The sequence below is a fragment of the Mirounga leonina genome, unplaced genomic scaffold, assembly GCF_011800145.1.
Source record: "Mirounga leonina isolate KUSES-001 unplaced genomic scaffold, KU_Mleo_1.0 Mir_175, whole genome shotgun sequence".
Taxonomy (NCBI): domain Eukaryota; kingdom Metazoa; phylum Chordata; class Mammalia; order Carnivora; family Phocidae; genus Mirounga; species Mirounga leonina.
In genome coordinates, this window is record NW_023270453.1 from 27199221 (window position 1) to 27222863 (window position 23643).

Below are 23643 nucleotides of genomic sequence, written 5' to 3' on the forward strand. Positions count from 1 at the left end.
CAAACGCATTACCCTAAATTGTGCTGGAATTTAATTATCTTTTCCCCCCCCTTGCTTTTCTGTTCTATTAAATTAGTGTCCTTCTGCTCTGAATTGGCAATTCCCACTTTGTGGGTGGGGGAAGGAGTTCTTGGCCATCAGACTTGGGTGAACGGAGTGTTACTTCTGCAGCAGAGTAGATCCCGGGCTCTCTGGTGTGGCAGCTTTTGTGGAAAGGATGTTAAGAGAGACAAAAGGACACTGTCGGTGCGTTATTAATGTTAAAAATTGTTGACGTTCCATGCAGTGTGTTTTTCTAATTAGAGCCAAGCTGCAGAGTACTATTTCCATAATCAACATGGGAATGGAAACTCAGCAAAATTTCATGTATTTGCAATGAAACTGCTCCCCAGCAACATAAAAATGGCTTTTATAACATAAAGGCTGTAATTAGAATAAGTCAAATCAGTTGGAAATGATTAAGGCCAGAGTAGGCAAAGCTGCCTTCTAAATATTTGTCTGGAGATTAGCCTACTCCTGCAGCCCTAAGAAGCATCTTTGATTTACTTATACTGCTCAACGTGGCAAAGATAATCCTGTGGAAGGCAAATGAACACAGATTTAGATGTGCTGGTTGGCCCTTTCTGCAATTTGACAGGAGGCAGCCCACTGGAAGCGAAGTCAGAAAAAAAATGAATATAGGGTCACATTAGACAAATTGCTTAAAAAAAAAAAAAAATGCACCGTGATCATCAATTTAAATTCTTTTAAAATGCGCTCGGTCTTTGAAGCTTTTAGGATGCACTTTAGAAGTCCACGTGGAATAATTCCCTGCATGTCAATGCGACAGTTGATGCGCGTCTCATTGTATTTAAAATTATAGTTCTGAAATGGGACTTGCTCCATGCGGCTTGTCTGACATCAGCTATTAAAATACAAGTAAATCTTGGCAGGTGGAAATTTAAAGAAGAAAAGAGATTATATAAGAAAAATCAGAATTGTTAATAATAATTTGCTAACCAGGGGACACCGGCTATCAATAGCTCTTCATGTCTTCTAATAGGATGCTGATATGAGGAATGCCTTGTTCTTGCCAGGAATGGGGATGGAGGTTAGGAAGGGGATAGGAAGGGGTAAAAAGTGCTATCACAGTCCATGGTTTGGGCCCTTCGAGGCCAAAGTGGTCAGAAAGACACTGCAGGGCCCTTCTGTGGCATCGTGCTAGGAGTTTAGCACTATGGTGGGATGGCAGAAGGAGGGAATCTAGGAGAGAGGCCAGGAAGAGAACTGCTCTTGAGACCAGGCTGGAACATACACGGACTCTGGCTTTCCTTTAGAAGGGCATAATTTGTCCTAACAGGCTCCCCGCTCATTTGTAAGCCCTTCAGAATCCCAAACTTGTGTGTGTGCCTGCATTTATCCATTGAAAATATAATCAGCCTAATGCATTCTCTTACTGAATTTTAAACCAGCCCATTAAAACTCCTTTAACGTGCTAAAGTCGGCTTCAGAGAGGGTTTCCATTTCATCTTTATTGAGCTGAGGCTATGGTTCGCTCTCCCCTCACAACACGGTGAGCGTCTGTCAATAATTCAATAGCGTAGCCTTGACGGGCCCAAGCCCAACCTAGACTTTCAACCAAGCCAAGCAGCTTGTCAAAGCCTGATGCGCTGTCAATGGCCAACTGATCTATACTGCATGAATCCCCCCTCAGCTCTTGATGTGTCCCTGGGAATAAAAAGAAAGCCATTTCAGAAGTCAGCCCAGTGAGAAGCACCTGTTTGTAGAGAATCTCTAATGAGGGCAGGTCGCGCCTGGTGGAGTGGAGTTCGGCGGGAGCCGTTGCATTTTGTTTTGTTGAGGCAATGTGGGGTCTTTCCACGTGTGCTCGGGGCACCAGAGGATCACTTTCATGTCGCTGGGCGGGTGGGGATGTCCTTCCGGTTAATGGTCCTTTAGGCAGGCGTCTGTATTGTGCTTGTCTTCAGTGTTGTAGGAGACCTTGAACCCACAGATACAGTCGAGGGAGCAAACGATACTAATCACATGATCACACCAGGACGTGGCCTTCCCCACATGTCCAGTGGCAGCCATCTGAAGCTTCCAGCTCCCTCCCGCAGAGCATCCTAAGTCTGGGCTGCCTCAAGGGTCCCGTGAAAGGCAGTCTTACAAGAGTTAAGAGCTACAGGCTCACCTCTCTTCTTGGATAGAGGAAAACACACCCATTTGTGCTAAAAAGAGAGCAAATCATTTGTGTTCTTCCAGTCTGACCGTGATCTTTAACCCAGAATTATCCGCCTAGCCCCTGCCACCTCCAAGCCTTGAAAGTCAGCATAAATGAGATTTGCAAATATCTCCCCTAAAAAAGGCCACTAGGAGAGCACGTAATCCATGTTTTAAATGCAAAATGTCTTGAGTCCCAATGCAGCTTAGTTTTTCCTGAAGATAAATTTTAGCTGGATTAAATAACTGTTTTAAACGCACTATTGATGCAAGTGCTGTCTCATTTGTGACTGTATTTGCATTGCTAATGGACATGTCTTTTCCTCATGCATAGTCTTTGCTGAGCATCCACCCCCAAATTTACAGATTTCTTGCTTGTCAAATTGGGGTTTGTGGAAAAGGTGGCAATAATGCAGATGGAAAAGAGAAGCGGCGATGTGTTAAAGGCTAATAGAAAACCGTTGCACTGGAATAGATTCATGGTGTAGACTCCTGCTTTCCTCAACCACAGAACAACCAAATCATTTCTGATGAGGGAAATCACACCCCTGTGGCTTTATGGTCTCCCCAAGTAAGCAGCACCGAGTGTGTTTTACCCCAGCCACGGTCTATTGGGGGGGGGCATCGGAGAAGTAGCAGTGGGGAGAAGCAGGTTTACTAATTTTGTGGTAACCTTTTGAGGGGAGGAAAAGGGAGATAAGATGAATATGACAATCTTAGGGAAGGTGATCCCCTTGTGTACCCCCAACCCCGATAGCTGATGGGGAAGAGGCACAGTGAGCCCGAGTAATAATGGCCAGCATTAGATGGTAAGTGGCCCAGCTCGTTTCAGCAAATCCTCAGGCTTCTAGGAAATTTGGGCTTAGAGGTCCTGCTGTGATGTTCACACTTCGCATTTGGAGAATGTTTAAATGAATTCATCAATTTATTTATTTTTGTTCCACATATTGGGCTCAAAGCCTCCGGTGAACGCTCAGAACAGCTAGACTGGTCAAACGGAGTATCCGTTTGGGGCTGGGTAGGAGGAAAGAAAGGAGGGAAACGAAACCCAGGGCTTGGCCTCCTCAACATTCCCTGTTTTGCCATCATCCCCACCTTTAGCAGTGCCCCAAGGGGCTGTCAGGAACCCAAGAGTCCAGGGTGACCCAAGTGTGTCAGCTTCTAGTCAAGTCCAACTGCATCCTCTTACGGGAAGGGAGAAGGGAGCGGTCTGCCTGGTACCTATAAGATGGGGCTGCCACTCAGTCATCGGCCCCAGAAACCAACCCCCCTTGTTTCACTGAAGCCCAATGTGGTTAGGGAATCAGTGCTGCCTGCACCTGACTTGGTGATTCTGGAAGCTCCCAGAGGCTAATAATCTCTGTTTTAAGAACAATCAGCATCCATGGCTTTGGCAGTGGTGGACCTATTAGCATATCAGTTCCATTGGAGATGGTTACATGTTTTTGGAAACTCTAAGCCCTACTTAACACAGCTTACTTCTAAAGGGTCACAGTCACAGAAGGTTGGTCTGAGAGACTACATGGACGAGCCCCTCACTTTGCGGAAGAGCGGAGAGGGGCCTGTATGGGTTCCCTGATGTGCTGGTATCATCAGGTGATTGTAAAGGTCACAGTGGAATCTAGGCTCCTCCTAATTCAGTGTTTCTCAGATCAGGTGTTGTAAACCTGAAATCTACGCTTTTCTTTCGCCCATCCAGTTACAGTTTTCACCTTCTATGACTAGCGGCCAACATTTAAATGCCTAAAGATTTCACTTAAAACCCAGTTTTCTGGCTTCTTGTGAAAAATCGGGTTTTTGGCACATCAGGGAACTTCCCTACGTTTCAACCATCCATGGGAGCTCTGCAGCGTCTGACCCCTTAAGTGGGGCATGAGCTTTCCAGTTCAACACAGTCTCTGTCAGTCACTGATGACCTGACTCAGACTGCTTAACTACGCACCGCCCCCACAAGCAGGTGAGTTTAGAGCCCTCACCTCTGACCCCTTGAAAAATAAACTCGCCCAGAGAAATTGGCAGCAGGAAAGCTTTGCATCTGCCTCGGCGCTGCCTGTTCTTTGCAGTCATGCCTGGAGGATCCAACAGCTTTCTCAGCACAAATAAGCTTCTTCTTCAGTTCACGTAGAGAATGGCGACCCTGGCACAGAGCAGAAAACATCTGGTAGCGAATCCATTAGCCAGGCTGTTGCTCAGGATCCAGGTGCCCAAGGGTCTAAGTGCTGGGCTGAACAGGATGCATGAATGGGACCCCAAAGATTTTACCTTTTGGCCCTCATTCTGCCAGAGCTCTGGTTTGGTCCTCAGGGCTCCTGTGACCACACCAGTGCCAGGTGTCACCCCAGTCGTCCCCAGGTGAGAAGCTGGCCCGCCTTCAGGATTCCCTCCTCCCTTTGCCTAGCACACCTCCCTCTCTGGCACAGCCCTCCCTATGCACACGGAGAAGACGCAGATTATCTTTGGCAGACGTAAGGAGCAGTATTTGTCGAACCCTGGGTCCTGCACCTCCTCGAATAGACCTGCACACTGTACAAAATCATTAGAAGCCCTGTGTCTGAGGGCTCACGGAGGTTAGGCAGGGAGGTGAGAGCGAATGAAAATGAGAGAGCCCGCAAACTGCTTTTGCCCAAGGGCTGGTTTTAATGAGCCTGTCCCTAATGAGTTGTCCCTGCAACTAGCTTCAGGCCTAAACAGATGAGGCAGGGATTCTGCTAAATTTTTGATAGGATTTGCACTGGTTTTATGAGAAAGCAAGCAGTCGAGAGTGCAAAGTTGGGTCATGAATCTTTTACGAGGGTGGATGGTTGTCCATCTTGTCAACCGGAACGGGAAAGACCTGGTTGCTAATGGAAACCCTGGCCTCAACCCACTGTAGTCACTCACCAAATCAGCTAATTTGGTTGGGGTGCCTGCATGAGTTGTTTTTTTTTATTATTTTTTATTTTGGGGGGTTTTTTTCTTTTCTTTTTTCCTTTTTTTTCTCCCCCCTTCTGATTCAGGACCTGGCTCACTGCCTCCAAACTCAAATCAAAAATCAAACTCCATCAAAGAGATGACTTGAGTCAGCACCCCTTTCTAATGATCTTTCATAGAACTACACTCATCTTGGGGGGTTTATGCATGTCTCCCACGGAGCGCTGGGAAGGAAATTCCCCCAAACACTTCAATCAACATCCTTTCTTCTTTGGGGCAGCCCCATTCCTATCAAAATCACAAGACTTTACCCTTCTGTTGCATGAGGAAACTCTGACCAAGGGTAAAATGTCATTCTTGATTCCTTTGGAGATATTTCTGACGTTCTAATATTTGTCAATTCTGGGATTGAGCAGTACAGGAGATTTCATATACTCCCACTTTTTTTTTTTTTTAATATTAAAAGCTGCCAACAAATATATTTCTCCGGTTTGATTCATCCACCAAGAGGCAATTTTCTTGGTGGCTTAAAAGGTTACAAAAAATGCTTGATCAGCGGCCTTTACTGCACTGAGTGAGCTGCCTCCTCCTTCCAGCTCACACACACTCTTTCACATTAATCATATAATTGATTTAATAAGCTCTGGCTTCGAGAGCTTTCTCCCGCCTCTCTTCTTTCTCTTCTCCCCATAAGGTTTTCAGCTCGGCATCTGACGGGTAGGCAGGCGAAGGCCCTTGAATTTTGCCAGGCATGAAATCCAACAGCCTGGTTTGTATAATAAATATCCTCATCTTATCTTTCTGTTGCTCTCTTACACTTATTTTTCGGAAGCTATTTCATTAATCACATGTAAGGGTAATAAAATGTGCAGTCTATTTCTGTCTACGTGTAGTTTTGAAGGGTAGTACTTTGCCAGCTAGAAAGCATTTCACGTGTGGAGTCTTGTTTGAACCTCTCTAAAAACCCTGAGAATGAGCCAGGGGAGATCTATTACCCCTATCTTATAAACAAGGAAACTGATGTGCAGAGAGGTGAACTGACTTGTTTAAGACCTTGTAACTAGTTAGTCATGTGCATGGGGTGAAAATGTTGGCTTCCAAACTGCCTGCAATAAGACATTGCTGTTTTCATATTCCTTTGTTGCCTTAGGCGTCTTTTCTCTGGGTTGAAACAAAAGCTATACATATTTATCTTCAAGAGAATACTTTCAGTTTCTCTATCAGGGAGTAGCTGGAGTTGTTTTCTGTAGTTGTTTTAAGTTAGATGTGTTAATATAACATATATTTAAGTCAAACAAGACCATCTCTATGCAAAACACTTGATGAATCACAGAAAGCTAAACCAGCATTGGCTAGGATTATTATTTCAGATTATAGTTATGCAGGACTTCAGTGTTAAGTCTCGGGGAAATGTCCTCCCCAGGAGCTTACCCGGTATCCTGACTTCTCTCGTAAAGGGTAAACTTACAAACTTGGGTGTGATCTGCTTGGTATGAGTCCATAGAATTGGGGCAGGGTCATTGTTTTAAGGAGATGTACATCTTCAAAAATTAGTTATGAGATTGTAGAATCTAAAGAAAGGACTCCAGTGAGGGATGCCAGTGGCAATATTGGGAACAGATGACAGAGTCAAAGTCTTAAAGATCTGGGGAGAAATTAAACTCAAAGACAGCTGCTATAAATAATGAAGATGTTCTGCAAGATGTCCCTGACCAGGCTCTGACTGACCAGCATGGGCTTTTCACTCTTCACCCTGACCTATATTTGAAGCGTCTGGGGTGAGTGTAGATATTAAGATAATAGTACCACTACCTATGTTAGTCAGGGTTCTCCAAAGGAATCAGACCAATAGGAGATTAGCAGATATGTATAGATATATAGATATATATTTATTATAAGGAATTGGCTCAAGTGGTTATGGAGGCTGAGAAGTCCCATAGTCAGCAAGCTGGTGACCCAGGAAAGCCTGGCTATATAGTTCCCAACCTAGTCCATTGGTTTGAGAGCCAGGGGAGTCAATGGTGTAAATATGAGTCCATAGTCAAGAGAAGATGAGATGAGATGTCCCAGCTCAAGCAGGCAGACAGGGGATGAATTCTCCCTTCCTCTGTCTTTTTGTTCTGTTCAGGCCTTCCATAGATTGGACAGTGCCCCACTACGTTGGAGAACGTGTTCTGCTTGACTGAGCCCGCCAATTTCAATGCTAATCTCATCTAGAAACACCCTCACAGACATACCCAGATACTGTGTTATTCTGGGCATTCTTGGCCTAGTCAACCTGACACATAAAATTACTTATCACACTACCCATAAAAGTTTACCATCATTTCTGAGTCTCAGCAAATCCGTAATCATGATGTGCCACATGAAGAACTTTTTTTCAACTCTGTTGCTGAGCCTAACTTTGAAGTTTTTCTTTGACGAGTACAAATGAGCAAAATTCTTTACTGCCCAGAGAAATACTGTCTTATCAACTGTGGATGCTGGTGCTGGATTAGAGGGATGTGCTGGGTAGGGAAAGGCTAGCACCTTGTAAAGAGTTGAGCATAGCGCCTGGTGGTTAACAAGGATTAAATGTATTAAAGCCATTGGTGTCATGCCTGTCTTAGTATGAGTATTACAAACAGTGGAAGAAAAATGGATAATAGAAGAAAAAGAGTGACGGCGTGCACTTCAACATGGATCAGGCCTCGTGTAACCTTACCTTGATAGCAACAAGATCCTCTACTTCTCCTCCCTCACCAACCTGGAGGCCCACGGGTCTCTGATGTCTCTGTGCACCAGCTCCATTAGAGGAAATCAAAGCAGGAATCACACTATTTGCCCCAGATCTGCATAATTAGGACAGGCTTTTGAGAGTTAAAGAGGCTCATCAAATGAACTTCTCGAAAAGTATTTGATACAGCATATCAATTAATAGTGACAGGTCCATAAATCAGGTGAGATCGTGGCCATCTGATTCAGAATATAAAACATCTTCTCCCCAGCAAGCCCATCCCCCTGAAGCCCTTCACAGAATACAGAGGGCATTTCTCTCCGTCCCTGAGAAATCCAGAATACGAGGAGACTTCCTGCTATGGTTCTTTTCCCTGTCCTTGCCCATGGGGTGACTCCTGAAGATGCCCAAAGAGTGATGGTCCAAAAGTACCTAGTCTACAACTACGAATATTCTTTTGGCATTTTATCCAAGTCCTCACTCATGGAGGTGGTCTAATAAACACTTGTGGAATGAGTGCTCTCGAATGGGTGGTGGATATTTTCCTCTTTAATTTACTGAATTACTTAGCTGTTAAGCCAGGTTTTCCTTCCTACATCTGTCCTTCTCTTGCCTAAACAAGGCCATCTCAAGAGTCAGGAGTCTTCTGCTTCTAATCTCAGCCTGGCCAGCAGTTTTGTAGTGTTGGTTTTACTTTCCTCCTTTGCTACTCCATCTTGTCTGAAATCTAGGTTAACTGGGACTTAACTCGTTGTCAAAGATGCTGTGTGAAATGACTAATTAACAGTAGAGAAGGAGACAGAATTGTCATTGACAAATAGGGCTTTTAGTAACCAGCAGCTCTTGAGGAAATGTTTGCCCAGCACTTGAGTCTCCCTAGACCCTTGTGGGGGAATTTAGAGGAAGGAGGACTTTTGTCTTCCCCTCATGAATGAGTTGCTTGTCACTTGAGCTTGTAAACTCAGGAGTCACTTCATCCAAGCTGCCCTGGGATAGACAATTGTGTTGATCCTAGTTTTAGAAGATCAAGAGGCATAGAACAGATGAGCCCATGTTTTTCTAGTATAACCAGACTAGAGATTTCCAGCAGGTTCTCCCTGAATGGTGTGGGCTAAGTACCCACATTTGCCTGTAGTTGAGCTATAATTGATTTGGGGAGGAAAGACTGACATTTATTGCATTTCAGCCACACACTAAGCAGTGTGAAGACATAACCTGAGCATACTTACAAATGAGTCTTTCCCCAGGCTGCTAAGTGCTGCCCAGTTCCATCAGACCAAGGCTGAAGCACAGGACCATGTCTGCCCTTATGCCAGAAACCCAGTAGCTCCCTATCAGGCAGTCCCACAGAACAAACTCCAGGAACTTCGGAATTCTTATCCCAGTAAGCAAAACCCCCACATCAACCTAAACTCACCTCTTTATATTTCCCCAGCAGAGAAGGATCTAGGTTTTATAAAATGTGAGACATACACAATTCAGGAGCCCTCTATAGGGTAGAGATACAAAATTATGAGTGCAAAGTGAGACATGGCCTTGGAAATACACGGCCATAAGTGATGCTCTCTGAAACTTCAGCTCTGTCACCTTGCAATTATTCACTTCTGTTTCCAAATGAAATTGTGCAGAAAAGAAGCTAATTTTCCAAACTGGTCATGAACTGTGCTTCGATCTCCTGCTTTTCCTTTCTATGACCCTCTGCCTCAGTTGGACTAATTTCCTTACTGCCCTCCTCCTACATTAAAAAAGAAAATTAAGTATTGGTTAAGAGTCAAGTCTAAGGAGAACTAAATACATTGCTTTGAGGTCATAGTGATTAGGGAAGGCCAGAGTGGAATGTAGTTGAATTTACCTAATTTAGGCAGATTTCTCATTGTACCTTCTATTCACCACCTGCATTAGCATCACCTGGGCTCCAGGCAGCTTGTTAGACATGTGGGTTCCTGGCCATGTCACAACTACCAAGTCAGAATCTCTGGAGTGAGGATGCAGAGATTTCCATCTTTAAGAACCATCCACCCTCATAATTCTGAGACACATGAAAGTTTGAAGACTCCAGCTCTCAGGGTCACTGAAGGCCACTCTTAAGATGGGACATTGACCTAAGAATTAAAGGACATATGGATGTAGCCAATTGGAGTAGTTTCCCAAGGCTGCCATAGCAAATTACTACACACAGAGTGGCTGAGAACACCAGAAATGTGTTCTCTGTCAGTCCTGGAAGCTAGAAGTCTGAAACCAAGGTGTTCACAGGATTCGTTCCGTCTAAGAGGTTTGAGGAGGAATCTGTTCTGTGCCTCTTTCCTCGCTTCTTCTGGTGGCTGCCAGCAATCCTGTGGGCCCCTTGGCTGGTCGCTGTATTACTGCATCTTCACATGGCCTCTTATAAGGACACTAGTCCTTGGGTTTAGAGCCCACCCTAATCCAATATGATCTCATCTTAATGACATCTAAAAAGACACTATTTTCAAATAAGGCCATACTCTGAGTGAGGTTCTAGGTGGACACGAATTTCTGGGAGGATAATCTTCAACCCAGTATAGCACATAAAGGTGGTAAATGGTGGAGGGGGCAGCGAAAGAAGATGGATGAACTTAGAACCAATTAAAAGTTCAAGAAGTTGACTTAAAGGACAAATGGGTTGTCTTCCCAGACTTTCTAACACTGTTTAGAAATGGTTTCCTGTGTCAGTTCCTGGACTATAGAAAGGGAACTTAAGAGGTATGGGAAGGGTGCTTCCATTGCTCAGTGGGTGGGATTTGATTGTATGACGTGGAAAGAGCTCAGAGTGGGAGATGCATGAGATATTGAAAAAGAAGAAGAGATAAGACAGCCAGAGGGAGATTTGTCCGCCAGTCGTCAGGGTTTCCATAAAATTCTGGTGAACCCCCTGAGCCAGGACAGTCCTGAGCCAAGCATTTGGGAAGATAATCTAAGATGAACCTGGGGAAGAAAATATTTGCAGACTTAAAAAAGAAAAGTAATCTTGAGATTCAAAGACTTGCCATGCTGTTTTCCTTCGCTCAGTGCTCAGAAAGCTGTGTTATAGAAGTCATGATGTCAAAGCCATGAAATTCTATCCTCCAGGGAAAATGCTTTCTTTCTGAAATGCCATATTTCTGGAATCATATATAGATCCTCTCCACTTACTCTTTTTTTTTTTTTTTTAAGATTTTATTTATTTGACAGAGAGAGACACAGCGAGAGAGGGAACACAAGCAGGGGGAGTGGGAGAGGGAGAAGCAGGCTTCCCGCTGAGCCGGGAGCCCGATGTGGGGCTCGATCCCAGGACCCTGGGATCATGACCTGAGCCGAAGGCAGACGCTTAACGACTGAGCCACCCAGGCGCCCCACTCTCCACTTACTCTTAAGATCATAGGAGGGACCAGTTGTAGGGCTTTTCTTTTGATTCCTTGATCCCACCTGCTGTTGACGCTGCCTGTGGGTCTCTGCAGACTCACTGCCTGGAGTGCTCTTCACTCAGGTCTTGTAAGGAGTGAGTCCTTCTTTGTTGCCATGTGTGTTTCACTCTCACTGCCCCTCACCAAGTAGACATGGCACCCTGAGTCATGATCTGTCCCCATCACTGTATCCTATAGTTTTGCCGCATTCCGCAATTTCCCTGTTTGTGTATCTACTTGTTTATCACAATGTCTTCCCCTCCTGCTCAGGAGACTTCAAACCTCGACTGGATTCAGGCCTGTGCACCCCCCATGCCTAGGACAGTGGCTGGTTCGTAGTCGGTTCTCAGTGATGATGTGTTGAACAGATGCTTTTAGCTGAGGAGAAAAGGATGTGTTTTTTCATCCCGCACTTGGACACGCCGCCTCTGTGTCGTAAAGACAAATGCTTGGGGGTTTGTTCTGATGGCATCTGAGACTGCAGGTCTGAGAAGGGGTTTGAAGGCGCACTTGAAAAGGCAAGTAGGACATTATGCCATGAGAGCAGGGAGAAATGGAGAACTGTATCTCTGGCTCTCATGCAGGGGAGGTGCAGCGTCAGAGTGGAGAGGAGGATGCCACACGCACCAGGGGTGTTCAGGACCAGCCTTGCTGCCAGAGCCTTTCTGGGTGTGGACTTGAGACCCTATCATCCTAGTCGCTGGCAGGCTGGGATTGGGCTGAAAGATGGAAGAGGAAAATCTGACAGCAGAGAGTATTGTGTTTGGAGAACCCTGAACGTGCTGTCAAGAATGGGGAGGAAGGGAAGAAACTGGGAAAGGAGGGAAGGAGGGAAGTCAGAAGGGAGGGAGGGAGGGAGGGAGGGAGGAAGGAAGGAAGGAAGGAAGGAAAGAAAGAAGGGGGGAGGGAGGGAGGGAATGCACTAAAGTGTGAATAAAAGGAGAGAATTACAAAGAACAAATTCAAAAAAAGGGGGCTATAGAAAATAAACCTGGCTATAAGAACTGGAAGATAATCTCCCTCAGGTTACAGATGAAGAGACGATGACCCAGGGAGCCTGTCTTAGTCTGTCTGGCCTTCTGGGACACACCATAGTCTGGGTGGCTGTGAACACCAGACATTTATTTCTCACGGGTGCTGGAGGCTGGGAAGTCCAAGATCAAGGTCCCAGCATATCTGCCTTCTGGTGAGGACCTACTTCCTAGTTCATAGATAATGTCTTTTTGCCTTTTGGTTGTGTCCTTCTCAAGGTGGAAGGGGGTAAGGGCACTTCTGGTTCTCTTCTGTGAGAATAGCCAACCCTATTCATGAGGGCTCCATCTTCATGATCTCATCACTCCTGAAAGGCCTAACCTCTGAATGTTGTCACATCAGGGGTTACATTTCAGCATGTGAACTTGCAGGGGGACACACACACTCAGTCCACAGCAAACCCCCGGGTAAGTTTCTTAAGGCAAAAGAAGGAGTTGCTGTCGGCTCTGGGACTTGAATGCTCATCTCCACACACCCCCCCTTTCTCACTTCTTGTGCATTTCAAGTAAGGAGATGGGCATGGGCATCTTTTAATTGCCTACTGGGTGCCAGGCATGGATATTAATGATTAGGTGTCCAGGCTGTTGGAGTGGGTTTGGGGGGCAGAACCTGGAGATCCAACTAGACATTGATGAGGCTCAATGACAGCAGCAGGATTCAGGGATCTGGTCTGGATGTTCAGTGGAGTCCGGCCTCAGCAGTGGGAAAGCACGGAGCAGGTGGATTGCAGGGCATGGTTTGGTAGCTCAAAGGCCAGTGGTTGAAGAGTCCTCTCCGTGTGAAACAGAGAGGCGACTGCCTCCTCCAATTACTGCTCTGATGAGATAAGACCTAGGCTTTGCTTCTGAGTGGCAAACTCAGAGGCAGCTGGGAGTCCCTGAGTGACGAGGAGGAGCCTGACCTGCCAGGAAGGACGGGCTGAGCGTTAGTGCACGGGAGGAGGAGAATCCCGCCGAGTGCAGCCAGCTTCCTGGGGCATGGGGGTGCACACACCGAGGGAGGGACATCTGATTTCTAGGATTTCTAGGGAGACTTTTGGGTGGGACCTTAATATGTTCAAAGTAGACTCAGTCCTACTCAGTTCTACGAGTTTTTACTATGTGCTTATTCTGTGCAAACCCTGCAGGGGATGTCTTCACAGCATGCTGCTTCTTGTAATGAATGCGAAAAGTCCTTTCTTTTTTTGGCTGAAATAGTTGAGGAAATTGAAGTGGCGAGAAAGCCCTGTTCCCTCAGCCTGGCTGTCCAAGGCAGCGGAGAAGCTAACCTGCGTGGGCCAGCTCTTCGAGGCTCCTTGCACTTGAGCCGAGTGCATTGAGTTATGAGCAGTGGCAGACGGGATCCCTGAACCCATTCTTTCCCCTTGCTCTCAGAATCTAGATTTTCTTAGATTGGACTATGCTACCATTTTGAAATTAAACCTACCTTGCTTTAATTGAGTTGTTGGCTTTCCTTCCTGTATTCCCTTTCTGAGGTAGGGGCTCCCAGCACCATTCTGGGGCAGGAAACATTTATTTCCCATCTCACAGAGGCACAACCAAATAGCCGTCCGCTTCAGCCGAGACCACTGGCCAGCCCTCCTGTTCACCTCCCAATTCCCTAATCTAATCTAACTCAGTGGGGTTTGTGGGGGTTCATTTAAGCAGCAGAAGCTCCTGTAATTGTTACATGCGCCACCAACGATTTGTACCATCTGGGTATGGAGGGGGTGGGGAGGAACAGAGAGAGAGAAAGAGAGAGACTAGTACTACAACAGAGAAAGATTTTTATTCTATTACCAAGGCAATATACTCCAAGAGTGGCTGCAGAGCAATTGGAAACTAAGGAATGGGAAGCAATGCAGTCATAGTAAAATGTCAAAGTGTAATGAAACGGCAACAGTACTGCTTTATGATACAGCCAAGTAACAGGCAGGTGGCAGCTGTAAATATGTATATAAATAACAATATGGATGAAATGTCAGGGCTTCCAGCTGGCTTGGTTAAAGCACTTTAGTGATATTCTATTTACGGTAACAATGTAGCTTGACAATTTCCACGAAAAATACAAAAATGTATCATTTGAGAACGAATCAGCCCACATTAGTGTATAGGTGATCGGAATTGCACTAAGATCTTAAACAACACGTGGTGCCTGGTGTGTCCCCATCCTACCTAGAATGGCTAGTCGCTTCATATTCCATGAGGTTAGCTTGGTTCTCTATCATTGGGATACAAATGTCTGTTTTTCCTATTACTCTATTACCAGTAACATTAAATAAATAAGTAAGTATATTATCAATGCCCCAGACCTGGGGTCTTACCTTTGGGAAGGTGTGGATCACCTCATTTATTTATTCACTCAATGAAATGTACTGAGAACTCTCTATGTTGCTGAGGATCTAGAAATGAACAAAAATATGTATTATCTTGGACCACATAGAATCTTTTTGTCTAGCAGGGGGAAAAGACCTGAATAAAATAAGCAGGAAAATACATGTAAAACTGCAATAGTGATACATTCTGCATATTTCAGGTGGGTTGATCAGGGAGGGCTTTCTAAAGAAAGTAATGCTTAAATTGACATCAAAGGGTGAAAAGAGATGAAGCAGCTAAAGAGGAATGAGAATAGCCTACCAGGCAGTGAGATTGACATGTGCAAAGGGCCTGTGGTAAGAACATTGGTGAGTATGAATGATGGAAAGAGATCATTGTCCCCATAGTGGAGCTGATGAAGTAGAGAGTAGCCCAAGTCAAGTTCGAACATGTAGGCAGGGACAGCCCATACAGGGTCTTGCAGGCCATGATCAGGAATTCTGACTTAGGAATAGTGATCCATTAAAGGGTTGTAAGCAGTATAGTCCCAGGATTAGGACTAGCACCCTAGGAGCTATTGTGTTCATACTGCCGTCTATTAGGAACTATAGGAAAACAAAAGCTGCTTTGTTAAACAGGGACTGCATATGGTTTCATAAACATGTAATAAGCATCCATTTTGTGCCAAGCACTGTTCAAAGCACTGAAGATGCATACAAGTGAGACAGCATTTTTGCCCTTGAGAAATTCACAGACCAATGAGGTGGAAGTCATATTAACCAATGGCTTAGGTGTCGAGCACTTTGATGGAATTTCAAGGCACAGAAATTTAGCCCTTATGATAGTTTCCTGGAGTGAATGTGCCTGAACAGAGCCTTCAAGGGTGGACTGAAGTTGTCTTGGCAAAGAAGGAGTAGAGGAAGGATTGGTGTCTTGGCAAGGGGAATGGTGTGCCAAGAAAGCCACAGTCAATGGCAAAGTGAGGAGGATCCTCAGGGCCAATAGACAGAGTGCTGGTGAAGGACATGGGGAGACCTGCTGCTCCCAGATGGACCTCCTTGACCAGTGTCATTCTGGAGCCTCCTAAAATTTAATCATATCGCTGGAAGGTAGTTTCCCAAGCTTTTAAGTCAAACTCATGTTTTACCCTTTGCCCCTTACCCTATTTTCTAGTCATGTGTGTTTTATAGACTATTATAGATATGATCAAGTTGGATTCATACAGGATCCCCATGCATGTGGGAAAGTGTGAACTAAAGCCACCTTTTGGACCCTCTGCATTGGTGCATGAAGGCAAGCTACACAAAGATGTAGGGAATCAACTGGTTAGATTGAGAAATTAAAAAAGATAAAATACCATCCATAACTCTAGGTGATAGCAAACATCTGGGTGGGATTTGAGAAAGGATACGATAGAGGAATGTGTTTTTGCCTCAGCCTACATCCAGCCATCTTTGACCTACACATTTCTACCATAAACACATGTAATTGCCAATCTGTATTTTCTCTCCTTTTTGGCCTTCCTTCTGACCAAGGAGGTCTTAGGGGCAAGGATGGATATAGGACAGTTACAGCAGGGGCCAGAGTGTTGTAGAGTGATGGTGAGGGTATTCTCCCAACACTATGTGTGGTCAGCTCATCCCCATAATAAAGTCCATCTCTCCATGTTTTGCTCATGGGTTCATTCATTCATTCAACAGCTATTTAAGGGGCACTAATTATATGACAGATGCAAGGCTGGGCACTGGGAATTTGACAGTGAACATGACCGTTGTCCTCTCTGCCATCTTGGAGCTAAAGATCTAGAAGGGACAATTTTAGTTTATAATTGAAACGGGGATGATCTTCCAAACAAACAGCTGGAATGGAGCATTATTAGGAATAGTTAGATCTTGACTGCAGGTTCTCTACTCTGAGCCCCTCAACTCACCAAGTGGTTGGGTTTTAGCTATAAATATTTTTCTTTCCTTTGTAGCACCCAAATATGCTTTCCTTAGATACTTAACCCTCTTCATATTCAGATGCATTTCAACAGCTTCATTCTCTTTCAGCTCTTTGGATGGTGTGTTGTTTTCTATCCAGTCTTGTCTTCTGTACAAACGTTTAATAGACCTCAGGCCTGTTGGAGAGGAAATATTAAATATTTACACAGATATGGCCATTTTGTTGAGATGATACAAGAAATCTTATTCACGCGCTAACCAATGATAATAAACAAGATCATTGAGACTATGGACCAGTGTGGAGTTTAAGATTCATTCTCTCCTTGGAGTCTTACAACAACCCTATTAAGTCAATACAATTAACATCTCCATTTTGGAAATGTCAAACTGAATCCCTTTTATCAAGGGCAGGGCCAGCTTCATGGGCACGTGCCCTATACAGTCACACAGAGACCCAGGCTTTGAAGGTTTCCAGATGTGCTCTAATGCTCCGCTTGGGATTCTTCATAATTTTTGAGTTCTTAATAATTAAAAGAATTTGAGTATTCTTAATAAATTTTTAATTATATAAGGGGCCCTATGTTTTCCTTTTACACTGGCCCTGAACATTATGTAGTGGGTCCTGACTAAGGGGCAGGAGCAGAGCTCTATGCAGGGCTGATCTAACCACAAAATCTGGTCCCTTAACGGCTTCCGTATATTAGCTCCCCCCCTCAATATTTCATGTCAGGAAGGGCCTCTCCTAGGGAAACTGGAAGATGACTGCTTCAGTCTCTGGGCTGTAGGTGGATTCTCATTGTGAAGTGAATCACCTTTTAATGTATAGTCGCTCAAGTCCATCTGCTGTGTTGATATATCCCTCGTTTTATGGGCCTGGATTAACTCCAAAGTAAACACTAAGTACTCAGCTGAAAAGCTGTAAACACAAGACACGACGTGTGTCTTCAACTCCCAGCTCTGTTTGCCAAGGGCCCGATTCCCTCTGTGCTTTATCCTGTTTGGTGTAACAAAACCTTTGTGTCATCTGCTTGAGCAGTAATTTCCAAATGGATTTCAAGATCTGTAGGCAAGGGTGTTGCAGCTGGGAGAAGACACCTCAATGTGCATTCTACCTCCTTTGCCTGCCTTGGTGCCGCTGGAGGGTCATCCAGGGATGTTTGCCTTCCTGAGTGTAATGGGTGTGCAAAGGATGGCCATCTGAGGGTGCTCAGGTGACCCACAGAGGTAGCAAGGCCTATCTCTGGTGCAGGGCTACATCAGCCTGGAGGAAGGGGCAACTGTTCATGATTCGTCCACTAGGAGGGCGTGCCTTTTTATAATTCAGACGGTGATGCTAGACATGCAAGCACTAGCCAAGGATATCCAGGAGGCCAGGCAATATGCTGTTGGGTCCCTGAATAGCAAGTGCTATCTTCAGTTCCATTTCCTGGGTCCTGGGCCTCCTGACAAAGGGTGACCTAGTTCTTAGCTCTCAAATGACAATTTCTAAATACAGTTTGTTTGTCAATCTCATTTTCATGGTATTAGCATTGCATGAGTGGAAAACACACACACACACACCCCTAGTCATGTATAAATACGCCTCACCTTTTACTCTTCTGTCCTGTTTATTTCAGTGGAAAGAGGGCCAGGTTTCCTGGTGCTGTGACCTTGGGGAAGTCCCTGCAGCTCTGTAGAACTCTAATTTATCACTTTAAACCTGTTTTTTTAATTGATTGATTGATTGATTGATTGATTTTTTATTTGCGAGAGAGAGAATGAGAGAGAGCACGAGAGGGAGGAGGGTCAGAGGGAGAAGCAGACTCCCTGCTGAGCAGGGAGCCCGATGCGGGGCTCAATCCTGGGACTCCAGGATCATGACCTGAGCCGAAGGCAGTCGCTTAACCAACTGAGCCACCCAGGCGCCCTTAAACCTGTTTTTGATTCTGCATGTTCTTTGAAGCATTTTCAATAGCAGAGATCAGATTTCCTTGTCCCTAGTTTGAAGGACTTGTCTCTGTTGCCCTCATACTTTCAGCCACTTAGGGCCCTTCCAGATCTCCCAGGGATGTCTGAAAGCAGACCCCTCTTTCCTTGGCTGTAGTCCAGTTGGTTCTCCTTATAAACATGTGGCCTCCCACCCAGCAGCCATAATGATCTGAAAAACAAAACAAAACAAAACAAAACAAAACAAAACTGTGTCAGTGATTAAGATCAATATCTTTGCTGTGACTCAGTAGACCTCTATGGCTTCCTCACCTCCTCTCCCCACCTTCTCATGACCAGCCAAGCAGATACTCCTTAGGCCCTCCAATAATCATGATCTTACTGCCACAGGACATTTGCACATGCTGTTTCCACTGCCTGGGATGCTGTAATCCCCAGTATCTACTCTAGTCCCTGGTGGCTCTTAAATTCAGCTTTCCTTGGGTCAGACATCACTTCTCTAGGGATATACCCCTGATCAACTCTCCAAGTTAAGGTAAGATTCCCTGTTTCAGGTGCTAACTTTCTGTACTTATCTTCGTGGTGTGCACCACATGTCTCTTCCACCAGACCCTGTATTTATAAAGGCAGGAGCCACATGTCTTTAGTGTTCCAGTGAATACTAAACACTGACAGGGACCTGCCTGTAACAGTCACGTGAATGCAAGAACCGTCTGATTCTGTGACATGCCACCTTCCCCTGTTTGCTGCTATACCACTGGTTCAATCCACTCTGTGTGTGGCTGCTTATTTCCCTGCAATGTCCTGGAACATCCATCCTCAAATCCCCACTGTCCATCTTCTGGGAAAGACAGAGAGTGTCTGATACTCAGGTTCACTCCTTCACCTTCTCTCAGCTTCGTTCATATATCTTTTCAGACAGGACTCTGCTCACCCCTCCATTAAAATTAGACCTCATTCTCACTCTCATGCACCCTCTTTCCTTCTCTGTCTGACGTTTGCCATATCACTTGTCACCAACTGACACTGTATGTTTTATTTATTTATTTGCCTGTGTCTGTCTCTCCCCACTAGTATGTAAACTCTACCAGGATAGATATTTTAGTCTGTTTTGTTTGTTGCTGCATCCTTGGAGTGCCTGTCACAGAGTAGGCATTTATTAACTATTTGTTGAATGATTAAAACAATGCATGGGTAGATGGGTGGATGGGTGGGTGGGTGGACGGATAGATGGATGGATAGAAAAATGGATAGATTTGGCCTTGGGTTTTAATATCAACAGTAATCTCTGTTTCTAGACCTTATACTTTGGGACAAACTTTCTGGGGGCAAGTCAGAGACCCATTTATTTCAGTTGCCACTTTGTGCAAAAAAGATCTTTGCTTCTGTTATTCTTTCCTTCTCTGGGCAGCTGAATATTATGGTTGAAGTAAGAATTTCCAAAGAACTGATGGAGTGGAAGAACATAAAAAACCCAAGCCATGGATGATTGTACATTCCACACTGCCAGATCAAAGCATTGCATCTAGCTTGTGGGACCATTTAAAATTTCAGTTGTTAATTAGAAGAGTTATTGACGTGGCAGCCACTCAGCCTGGAGTTGGGTGGAAAGTTCTAGTTTCAAATATTCTACTGTGTTATGTCTGTAAAACATGGGAATGACCTGGGAATTTCAATATTTTGGCAGTCTAGATTTTTGCTTGCACCTGGAAATAGAACAGAAAAATCTTTCCCAAATACAGTTTTCTTTGGAAATATAATCAGCATAGTTGTGGGACTTACCTTTTATTCTAGTCTAGCTTCTCTTAAACTATGACAGGCCATGGAAGACTCACATTTATTATTACTTTTTCACCCCATTGAGTGATTTTTGTGTTCTACTGACAACTTGTTAAAGATAAGCATCATGTTTAAATGGCATATTGGTTGGGTCCCCCTGGCAGCCAGTCATTGAAAACTGAACTAAAAGTAGCTTAAACAAGAAGGACATGTATGATTTCCCTGAACAAAACCTCACAAGGATGAGGCAGTTCTAGGACTAGCTAATTCGGATAATATAGCAATTCAACAACACCAATAAGGTTTCAGGTTTTTCCTATATTTCTCCTCTACCATTCTGCCATTCTCATTGCTTTTGTTTATCTTCTTAGGCTGGTATCCCTCCTGGTCCTAAGATAGCTGCCATTGCTCCAGACATCACACAAAGATGATAACACTCAGAAAAAGAATAGGAAATTAGCCTTTAGGATTTTCCTCCTCAAGAAAAGCTCCCTAGCAGCCCATTCACCTTTCCCAGAAACTTCTACTGACATCTCATTAGCCAGATTATATCATTTGCCTTACTCATGTAGCAGAAGATATGAGATTCCCCAAGTTTGACTTAGAGCAGTGATTCTCATACTTGAATGTGCTTCAGGATCCCCTGAGTGGCTTGCAAAAGCACCGAATGCTGGGCCCCACTCTCAGAATTTCTGATTCAGTAGGTCTGGGGCGGGGCCTGAGATCCTGAATGTCTGAGTTCCCAGGTGGTGCTGCTGCTGCTGGTCCCCAGAACAACATTTTGAGACCCATGAACACAGAGCAATACAGATTTATCCCCCTGGCATTGGGGAGAAGCTCAGCTTCCTTGAAGGACATGGGTTGTTAGGAGGTGAGTGAAATATTTGGGTTTCTGTCAGCCAGAAAATTACCTGTTGTTTAGTTAGCCAACAGCAGCTGACACAAGTGACATCGTAAGGCAATAACATGATATTTCTTGTGATTGGTACGAGTTGACTGTGGGTGAACTTGAATTTGGAGACCGAATTGTGTCTAAAGGTGCATCTGCTGCCATCTAAGGACTTAACACTTACCTTCAACTCACTGCAATATTCCCATTTTATTTATTGATTTGTGTGTCTGTTTTTATATTTCCAAGAACTGTAAGTTTCATTTGAACTCACAGCCACTGTCTTCATGGGGTTGAGCTGATACTTTGGATGATGATGTGATAACTTGCACCCGGCAGGTGAGAAATCCAGGGCTCACAGAGATTAAGAGTTCATCTGCTCCTCATTGGTAGTGACTGTTGGCGTTAGAGCTCCAGCCCATGCTGTCTTCCGTCCCTCAGCAAGCATCCGAGAGGTTTCCGTGAGTATCCTCAGGGCCGCACAGCTCTCCTGCCCCTTTTTCTTCTGCTCACTAGCTTCCCCAGCCACCTGTGAAGTAGATGGGTGTCCAGGAGAATCAGGGAAGGAAATATGATCATTTTTTCCACTCACGTGCCTGAGGACAGACCAGTGAGCTTGTGGGCAAGATAGAGCTGTGGGCATCTTCTCTTGGCATCTCTTCCTGGTGTCTGGCCTGCCCCACCCATGGAGGCCCCCACATACATGAGGGTTGAAAGGCTCCCCCGCAGCCTTCTGAGGGAAGCCACTGGTTATGAAGTGAGTTTTCCGAGTTTACTCGATTGTATTCACTGCTGCTGTGACCAATCCGCACATTTAGCAGGACAAAAGAGCACCCACTGATCATCTCATAGCTCTGTTCCTTGGAAGTCCAGATTCAGTGTGGCTTACCTGGACCCTCTCCTTAGGATTTCATGAGGCCAACATCAAGTTGTAAGTAAGGGCTGTGTTCCTTTCTGGAAGCTCTGAAAAGGAAGCCACTTCCAAGCTCACTCAAGTTGTCAGCTGATTTCAGTTCCTGGCTTTCCTAAGACTGAGCCCATTTCCTTGCTGTCAGCAGAGAGATGGTCCTTGCTCTGAGGAACTGCTGCTTTTCTCATGCTTTTCATGTGCCCCCACCCCCAGTACAGTGGGTCAGGTCAAGAGGATCCTTTTTATGCTTCCAATATCCTCTCTAAGTTCTCCTTCTGCCACATTTCCCAGGCTGCTGCTGGAGAAAGCTCTCTGCTTTTGAGAGATTTAATTAGACCGGGCCCACCTATATTCTAATCCACGATAATCTCCCCATCTCAAGACCCATAACCTTGATCATGTCTCCAAAGTCTCTTTTGCCGTGAAATGTAACATATTCCCAGGTTCCAGGGATTGGAGCATGGACATCTTTTCGGGGCCATTCTGCCCTCCAAAATGATCTCATGATAATAATAAATGTTAACAGGCATTGCCCTAATAATGACAGTGACTAATCTCTAAAGAATATCGCTATATGCCAGGCACTGTGATAGGTCCTTTAAATTGATTAGTTCGTCACAATCAACACACAAAACAACAAAGTAAGGGCTATTTTTTTTTTTTTTTTTTAAGAGGAAGAAGGAAAAGACACAGGACACATGAGCATCTTGTTCTGGGTCACTCAGAAGGTTTGTGTGAGACTGATACTCTACTCAGGAAGTCTCACCATGGACACCAGACTGTTCATGCTGATGTTGCACTACCCAAGCCATCCTGTCCCCCATGCTCCCTATTATGATCTGCTTGTCTGTCACCACTTCCTCCCTGAGCCCACTGGGCTCTGATTTCCTTGAAGTTAGGACGTCATCATTCCTCAAGTATCCCAGTCCACACTGTGTCATTGGTGCTCAATGAATCGTTCGCGTACATGAACCTATGCAAATACCTATAGTGGTGGACAATTAAGGTATCGGGGTCAACCATCCCGAAGCGGGTTGTGCCCATGGCTCCTGGACAGATGTGAGTGTATATGTGCATACAGCTGGGTGTATGCATCGCGCACAGCAAGGGCTAGATGATTCAGCCCCGAGCAGCTCCAAATTCTCTCCCCAGCCTCGCTCCTGGCAGCATCGCAAATGACTCCTTCTCAAACATGCTCACATCAGGCACCTGCGGCTCCCCCGGCAGAAGTCTGTGAGGTTAGTTAAGCATGTCCAGAAATGCAGCGAGGTGATCACCGTTGCTACTGAACACCCACTTTTTTTTTTCCAAAGGAGCATCACAAAAAACAGTGACATTCAAGATCAAGCTAGACGTGGGCCACTGGAGATGTTGGTCACTTCTAAAATATGGAACAAGAGGCTTTTGAACGTTCTAAGGGTGGAATGGCATTTAGGATAGCTGAGGTCCTCTCTTTCTCGGGAATCTCCTCCGCTTTCAGGGATACAGGCAGGCGGCAGCTGCTAAAGCCATTGTTAAGAACCGCTGGGTGAGGGGCACCTGGGTGGCTCAGTCGTTAAGCGTCTGCATTCGGCTCAGGTATGATCCCAGGGTCCTGGGATCAAGCCCTGCATCGGGCTCCCTGCTCCGTGGGAAGCCTGC

General features: G+C 45.1%; 1 protein-coding gene across 5 annotated transcripts in view; it reads left to right on the forward strand.

The window, feature by feature from the left end:
- Positions 1–23643, forward strand: part of RBFOX1 (RNA binding fox-1 homolog 1) — a 334649-nt gene that overhangs the window by 91821 nt on the left and 219185 nt on the right. The window contains exon 2 of one of the 5 annotated variants that reach the window (XM_035022229.1): positions 21432–21553. The exons of the other annotated variants lie outside the window; for them this stretch is intronic. The gene's annotated coding sequence lies outside the window, so the exon portion shown is untranslated. The remainder of the gene's footprint in view (positions 1–21431; positions 21554–23643) is intronic. 5 annotated transcript variants of the gene reach the window in all.